At 48.1% G+C, this 8,546-nt stretch overlaps 1 long non-coding RNA gene across 4 annotated transcripts; it reads left to right on the forward strand.

Moving 5' to 3' along the window:
* Positions 1-232: 232 nt before the first annotated feature.
* LOC135298233 (uncharacterized) lies at positions 233-3,803 on the forward strand. Of its 4 annotated transcripts, none has more exons than XR_010360246.1 (4): positions 233-265; positions 1,197-1,724; positions 1,810-2,586; positions 3,193-3,803. It is a non-coding gene; the product is annotated as an uncharacterized LOC135298233 (long non-coding RNA). The 4 variants fall into 4 exon arrangements; XR_010360245.1 differs by having other exon boundaries at positions 234-308; XR_010360247.1 differs by lacking the exon at positions 233-265 and having other exon boundaries at positions 321-1,487; positions 1,588-1,724.
* The last annotated feature ends 4,743 nt before the right edge of the window (positions 3,804-8,546 follow it).

Raw genomic sequence — 8,546 nt, forward strand, 5'->3', positions numbered from 1 at the left:
CCCCCTCCCCCCGCGGCGGGGGCGGGGCACGCGCCCGTCCCGGCGGGCCCCTCGCGCGCGCCGCCGCCGCCGCCGGAAGTGGGCGGGGCCCGGAGCCGCCCCCCGGGCGCGAGCGGCGGCCGCGGGGAGCGGGGCGGGAGCGGCGGCCCGGGAGAGGGGCTCGGGGCCGCCCCTCGCCTCACGGCGCCTGGCCGGCACCTGCAGCCGGGTGGGGCTCGGCCCCTCGCCTCGGACACGGCCTCCAGCTGCGGCAGAGCCGGCTTAGGTTGGGCAGTAGGGATCCCTGCACAGACAGGGTGGCTGCCCAGGTGGAGTCACTGCCCCCGGAGGAGTTTCAGGGAAGAGTGGAGGTGGCACTCAGGGTCTGACTGACCCGGTGCTCGGTCACAGGCGGGACTCGATGATCCCAGAGGACTTTTCCAGCCTGATCGGCTCTGTGTTTCTGTTAACTATTTCTGATTTGTGGAGTGTACCCTGAGTTAAAGCGTCTCCACCCGTGGCTTTGCACCCCAGGCTCCTGGCCACATTCAGGTCTGGGGCCCTGGGAAGCAGGCAGGTTCCAGAGGCCAGGCATTGCTCCTCAGCTGGGCTGTCATTTCTGTCTTGGCCAGCTATTTTCCCTGTTTTTTTTCCTGCAGACACTTCCCAGCAGTGCTTGGGCTTCCCTGTGCACTGTGGTGACACCCAGAAACCCCGGTGACCCTGCCTGCCATAAATACCCCCCAGCCCCCTGCAGGCAGATCACCACCCTGGTTTTTGCTTTCTCTTTGGTTTTTAAACCAGCTCTGTATGGCCTCGCGATACGTGCTTGTGTATGAAATCTTGTGTAACGCACCACTGAATCCTCACACACACCTGGAGTCAAGCTGCAGGCCAGTCAAACAGACCAGTGCCCTGTTGCCGTGAGGAGAGGGGTGCGGGGAATTCAGGGTGCTGCTGAATTCCAGTCTCAAGAGGCAGATGGGTGCAGCCTTGCCTGGGATGGGCAGGGTGGTCCTCATCCCTCCTGCCTGAAACTCCCTGTAAATTCTCTGGGATTAACCAGGTGACCACCAGGATGTGTCCATTTGGGGGTGGGATGGCTCACCTCTGCCTCTGCCTGTTCTTTGGCTTTTAAGAAAACCAAAAATGCAAAGACCCTGTGAATTTTACATCCCAATCCACTGGGAGCATCCCTTTTCATTTTGTACCACCAGACAGTACAGGGCTCACTGCATGCTGCCTTCTTGACATCAGGGAAGAGGCTCCTCTTAATGCCCTGGATCCACCAGGAAAAAAGTCCTGGATTCACTCCAGAACTTCAGCAAAATCCTGATGCTTTTCTCTAAGCATTGATGGCAGTTTGCTGTTACTTAAATGCAAGGTCAGCCCCACTCCTGTCCTTCCACTGCTAATTAAAATGCTTTAATTTAAACCTGTTGCTCTCTTCCTACACTCAGCTCTGCTGTGATGCCACATCCAATACCTGCAAGCCAAACACAAACCAGGTAATCACTGGATAGGGCTGAGCCAACTTTTGTCCTTTGAAAGGATAATTATAGGCATGACTTTCAGGGTAACAAGCAGAGATAACTTTTTATCTGCCAGCAATAAAACTAAATTCCAGTTACCTGTCTCGCTGCGTTGGAACCAGGAGATAACACTCCCTCCTTCCCTGCATTTTATGGAAGGAAGGGAACAGTCAATACGGAGCACTGGTGGTGTCAGTCACTGTCACTGAGGAGGTAACCAGACCCAATCTGTTCAAAACCAGCAAAGTTTGGTAAAGCTCTTGATCTGGGTTAAACTCAGGAGAGGTTTATCTGACAGCACACAGGCAAGCTGCTCCTGCAGCTCCTGGTGGCACTGCCAGGGATGCAAAGGGAGCCCATCCACCTGCACCAACATTTCGGGTTAAGTGGACACAGAAGCTGCAAAGAGAGGTCTAAATGCCCCAAATGGAAAAGAATCTTTTGCTCCCCCAGTGCCTGATGTCACCGTCCCAGCCAGGGGGTTCAGCATCTTCCAGGAACCCGGGGCTGCATCACAAAGGAGCAGCGGGACAGAGGCACCAAACCCAAGCCACTGCCTGGTTTTGTGCCTCATGTATCAACTGCCTCGTAAATATGCCTCGTAAATAAAATATATAAATACTGTAGTAGTGATTTCTTTTGGTCTCATGGACTGAGAAGCTTACACCAGTGCAAGATGCTGCCAAAAGTACTGGTCTTGTCTGCTGCCTTAGTCCTGCCCTTCTCCCATCCCAGGTTTGGCTCGGCACTGGCAGTTTTTGGCTAGGAGAGTTGGCTTTTGGATGGGCTCATTCCAGGGGGGTGGTGACAAGGGGAGGTGGAAAAGCTCTTCTGAAGACCCAGCATCACCTTTTCACCTCACTCATTTATTTCTTCCTTCGCTCTCCTTACTAAGTTTCCCACTGAGGACATTTATTTTCCCTCTCCTTTGTTTTTAATCCACTTCATTTATTGCCAGTGAACTGATTTGTTTGAGCTGAGAAGGGTCAACAGATAAAGGAAATCTGTGTGTTTATGGGGAAAAGACAGTGCAGATGCCAAGAGAATATAGCTGGGAGTCAACTGGAAAGCCAAGGTGTGAACATTTTAATTTACTGACTAGGGAAGAATAGAAAAATCTTTGTTGTTGTTGTTCAAGTAAGATAAATGGTAACACAGCTGCTTTATGGCCATTTCTTTCTTAATTATATATATTTAATAGTAATATACACTATAAATAGAGATGTATGTATAATTTACATATTATATCAATACATAATAAAAATATATAATATTGCAACATGTATATAATAATAAATGAATATGTAGTGATATGCATATGTGCATATGTGATTTCTATATCTTATGTGTATTATATACATAGGATATTTTTCTGTATTATATAAATATATATTTATGACTTTATCTACAATATAAATTCAGGAATATATATAATATACATATAATTCCAGGTGCATCCAGGCATCCAGCAAAGTAGACATGATACACACACAGATCCCCGAGGATGTGTGTTTGTATATAATATAAATCTTTAATACTTAAAGATTTATATATATTTTATCTATATACATTTATGTTATGGATGTATGTATTTACACAGTCTATAAAACTGTATAATATATATAGTTACATATTTTTCTTTTCATTTTTTCTTTTTTAAATGTGGATTTTGGCCGGAAAGGGCAGTGAGTGACTGGCAGCAGTAAAAGGCCACCTCTGGGCCCCCTTGGTTGGGGCGCGGTTGCACCTGAGCTCTTCCGGCTCCTGTTTGTCCAGGAGTGCAGCAGCTGCCCGGCACATTCCCGGTTGCTCCGGAGCTTTGTTTCCTGACCAACACCCATTTGCAGCATTTCCCAAACAAGCGGAGGCTCATCAACATCGCTCCCACTCCCTCTTCCCCTTCCAATTATCCCTGCGGGCTGGGGAGCAGCCGAGTCCGAACAATCCGTGCTCGGGCATCGGCCGGGCAGGACGTGAAGCATTAACGAGTTTAATAACACCAAACAGATAAAGGGTTTCAAAGGGCATCATTAAAAAATATCCCTGTGGCACCGGTCTGTGATACCCCAGGGCTTCAACATGAGGTGCAGAAACCTATGACTGCCTTCTTCTGAAATCCTTCCCAATTGTTTAAAAAATTATAAAAATCCACATTTCATTTCATTTTAGTTCAGTTTAGTTTAAGAAACAGAGTTCTTCCTGCCCATGTTGTGCTCACACAGCCATTGTTCAACTCCACATGGTTCAATGCTGGAACAAAATAAAATATTAAATTAAATTAAAATAAGCAAATATTTTTAACTCTATGTCTGCACCTAAAAATCTCCTGTTAACAACCTCAGCAGGAACTGTCTACAGGTTTTGCGTGCTCCCCCTTGGAGCAGCAGCGTTCTTGAATAGTAACTTCTCCAGAGAGGAACAGAACAGAGGCTGCAAGGGCAGGGTCTCCTGGTTTGGTGGGAGTTTGGTGGTGCTGGGAATGGCTGGAGCTGCTCAGGCCTCACAAAGGAATGGGGATTATTTTGCCCACAGATAGGCTGGACAAAAGGTCTGGAATAATTCAAGGTCTATTTTTACCTCCCTTCTTGCAGGAATTTTGTAGTGGCTGGCGCCTGGTGGCACGCCGGCACGCAAACCACGCTGAGGGGCTGGGATGGGGGTGTAGGGAACAACACAGCCCCCTCTGGTCTGAGCTGCTGGGGGGAAGACAGCCAGAGGGGAAGGCAGGGTTCCTATGGATGCTGTCCTGCCAGCTGCTTCTCTACATGCTGGAAGTCTTCCTACTGGTTTTTCACAGAAAACAAAACCCTCCTGACAAGCCCTTATGACGAACGACAGATGAGTCTTGTCCTTATCGCCACCCGGTTGTCACCCCTTCACATTTGCCCCTGGACCTATTCCCACCGCTATAATTAACAGCAAATCAGGTGTCAGCTTGCTCTGTTGGACACAGCCGTGGAAATTCTTGGCACGGTGCTCTTCCTTTCGGGGCTGGAAGCCAAGTGCTGGAGACATGGGAGAAAAAATCAGCTCATTACGCCTGCAGCGGGGCGAGAGCCTTCCCCTTCCTCCCCTGCGCGCCCAGGGCTGGATCCAGGACCTAGTTCAGACCCCATGACCACGGTGTGCCCACCCAGCAATCCCAGGTTTGCACCCATGGTCAGGCAGGTTCCCTGCAGCCAGGAGCATGGTGGTGGACCTTGGGATGCTGGTGCTGAGGGGGTCTGCCAGGGATGGGCTCAGCCACTGGATGATAAGCCTCCCTCGCTGCCCCACTGAGGCTGACTGGGCTGGGTGACATCAAAGCTTCCTAGCCCAGAGGATTAGGGACTAACACTGCTGGGGGCCCCTCCTGTGGGTTTGGTGAAACATCTCACTAGGATTTTGGTGCCTGCCTGGAAGCTGGAGGCAAAGGGAGAGAGATGGTTTCCAGGTCACTCCACCTGGCCAAGCGGAGCATGAAGAGGTGTTTGACTGGCCAGTAATCAGGTCTTAAATGTTGGACATACAGAAAGAAAGGACATGCACTGGGGCATGGTGAACCTGGCTATGAAAAACACCAAACAGGTGAGTTAAGAGCAAGACTAAAGGAATTACTGTAATTTTTCAGGTTTCTCTACCAATAGACCATGGGGTTTTCCTAATGAGTCACAGATCTGCAGAAAAGCAGAGGCCACGAAGGAGCTCTGGAGCTGGGACCTCTGGAGGCCCCTCCTCCAACTCCTGCTGGATCAGGTTGCTCAGGACCAAGGTTTTCATATCCCACAACAGATATTCCACAGTCTTGTTGGGCTCCATTGTTGGATCACTCTCATGCAAAACACATTTTTTCCTGGTATCCAACTGACATTTCTCTTCTTCCACCTTGTGCCCACTGCCCCTTGAATAACCTCTGAGAAGAGCCTGCCTCCAACCCTGTCTCTGCTCTGGCATTTGCCTTTACTGGGCTTGCTGAGGCTCCTGATGGACCCTTTCTAGGGCTGAAATTTCTGGTTGTTCTCTCTGGATAGCTCCTGTTCTTGATCATGTGGGAGAAATTCAAACTACTGACAAAGTCTCAGATTATGAAAACAGGGAATATCTTCAAGCAGTTAAGAGACACATGCCTAAATGCACTAGTTTATACTTCATCTGACAAGATGCAGAGAATTTTATTTTTAATTTTGAAGTTTAATAGTAAGTTTTAAAACAAGATTAATGTAAGGTAACATTCAAATCTGGATGAGAAGGGAAATATGTAATATTCTCTTGGAACTGAGCAGCAGCAGAGGCTTAAGGTGGAAGAGAAGGGTTAACCCTTAGTTATGAGGTGATTTAACCACAAACCAGAACAGCAAATTTATCCATACTAAAAATGTCTGTCTCCTATCCCCATGTATCACAAAAAATTATTTGGCTGCATACTTACTAAACAACTACCTCTTTATCTACTTCCTCCCTCTGCAATTCTGTATTAACCATGTGCTATCAAATACAAAGAGAAAAAAAAAGAATGAAACAAAATCTAAGCTTCTTTCTAACTGCTACTGGGTTTATTAACACACACACATGAATCCCTGAGGCAAACAAGGAGCAGAAATGCACAGGAAAGACCTACTGGCATCATTCAATGCTCTGTTTGTTCAGCAGCCCTTCCCTCCCATGTGCTGGGATCATGCCCAGCCTTCTGCAGCAGCCCCAGCTTTGCAAAAATTCTCTTCCCAGCAATGTCCCCTCCAGAGAGATGGATTTTTTTTTCTCTCTATTCACCACATTTCTGAATAATTTCTCTTGAACAGTTATCCACCAGTTGGTTTCTGAGGGAAAATGAAACCTGTGCTCACAAGCCCACGTGCAACAGCACAACAGTTTGTCCCAGAGAAGGAATGGTGCTCTTCAGCCAACTCCCAGTCCTGCAACACTGCAAAACCAAGCAGAAGACCAACCCCATGTGTCCATATGATCCTTTTCTCCCTTAAAATGCATCAAATAAATTAATTTCTGCTTTATTTCTTGCAATGGTTGTGCCCCTTACTGGCAGATCACCAGCTTCACATGCAGGATTATATGCACCACTGCCAGAGTAAGGAACAAAACATCACCTGTTTTCAAGCATACAAAAACCTCTCAAGACCACCAGATATTTTCTGGGCCCATGGTTCAGCTGGCAGAAGCCTGTCCCTTGATGGTGGTGCTGCCAAGCACCCTGAGGGTGGAGCAGCCCAGAGGGCCAGTGGTGACCTTCCAGTTTTTCCCTGCCCCACATCTTCAGTGCTGCTGCCGAGGGAGCCAGCAGGAACACATGGGACTCACTGCTTTGCTCTGTGTTAGTGGGCTGCAGGCTGGGGCGGCAGGATTGGGAAGATCCAAAGGAAAGCCACGACTGAAGCTTTTTTGCATCCCAAAACTCCATCGGTGACATGGAGGCTTCCCAACAGCCGAGTGCCTCTCCACAGCTGCTTCTCCCAGACAAAACTGGTGGTGTGAGAGCTGCCTTCCCAAGGTCACACTGCAGCGATTTCATGGAGCAGGGATGAGGAGTCCTTGTGGGATTTGGCAGGCTCTTGCTGCACAAAATTCAGGATGGCCTCAAGCCTGGCGCCATGGCTCCATGGGGCTGTACTGCCACTGGGACAAAACTGCAAAGAACATGCAGTCCTGTTGAAGCCCCCTTCAGGTCCCTTCAGGTGCTCATATTTTGGAAGATTTAGGAGGAAGGAAGGGAGTGCCAGCTGCTAACCCATTTCAAATCATAGAGTTGTCATCAATGACTTGTTGCCTTCATTTTGGTTTAGTTTTAGACCTGCTCATTCTGGGAGCATTCTCTGAAAATACAATTTATAATAGAAAGGAAAAGATTATGTATTTATTGTCACAAATTGACATGTTTTTCACCTTTCCCATGTTCTAGCTAAGTCATCCACTGCCAGACAAGCTCCTTGGAGCCTCTTGGAAATGTTCTCAAGGACTTTTGTGGTAGGACAGTGACTCCCTACAAAACCTGCCCTGCTTTTTTGCCCCTTCTCCAATGGAAACGAGTGGATTTTATCTCTTTAGTTCTTGCGTGCTCCACACTGATCTTCCCAGCCCCATCTCTGTGAAACAACCCTTTTCACAGTTTCTCCCACATAGTAAATCCTTTTATTTAAGGCCACATTTGCTTCCCTTCCTTAGTTAGAGAGAGACAAAAGACTTCAGCTGGAACCCCTGCTAAAGTGATTTTTTCATGCTACTAAATAGTCATGGAGAAGCCAGATGAAGCATCAAAAAACAATTTATTTCCAGTGTCCACACCACTGCACATCAGTGTTCCTGCCCACTGAGAGGGTGGTTTGGAACTTTAAGGTCCCTTCCAATGCCAACCATTCTAGGATTCCATGATATTGCCACCATAATCCCTTTTTGATGGCAAAGTCAGAATTTCGGATGCTTTTGGATGACCTCACAGCTGTTCAGGCTTTGCTGGTGGCAGCACAAATCCTCTCGGAGCACTGTCAGCTGCCATCCTTTCCAACCAAGCTCAGGGTGGAGGGGGTTGAAGCTTGCTCCCAACACTGTTCTTTGGATGTTGGATGATAAATCTATCTGTTAACTGTGAAATATGTTTAATGTTTTATCCATTTCCAAGGACATGCTTTTTGAAAGTGCAGCCCATGCAGTGAAACTGTGCTTTGAGTCCAGCCACGAAGGGTGAAACATCACAGATATAAAGCCAGACCCTTCTGTCCTGGGTACATTTTCACAGAGGAGGTGTCCTAACATTTTCAGCCCTGATGAAGTTTTCACTGGGGTTGGTGTACAATGAGCCCCAAAAATCCTTGCCCAAAACAACCCTTGTCAAGGGAAGCACAGTGAGTGATTCCTAAGGATCATTGCTCAGCACCTCAGAAATAGAGGTCAGGATAGCAAACCAGGTCTCTGGATGACAAGATGAGCCAGTGAGGAGCCTGAGCAAGCAGCCTCATTCCAGCAGCAGACACAGCCACAGCCAGGGAGGAACAGGAGACCTGGGGTGCCTCCACTGCCTTGGGCTATGCTTAATGCCAGCACCATATG

The sequence above is a fragment of the Passer domesticus genome, chromosome 3 (genome assembly GCF_036417665.1).
Source record: "Passer domesticus isolate bPasDom1 chromosome 3, bPasDom1.hap1, whole genome shotgun sequence".
Lineage (NCBI taxonomy): Eukaryota > Metazoa > Chordata > Aves > Passeriformes > Passeridae > Passer > Passer domesticus.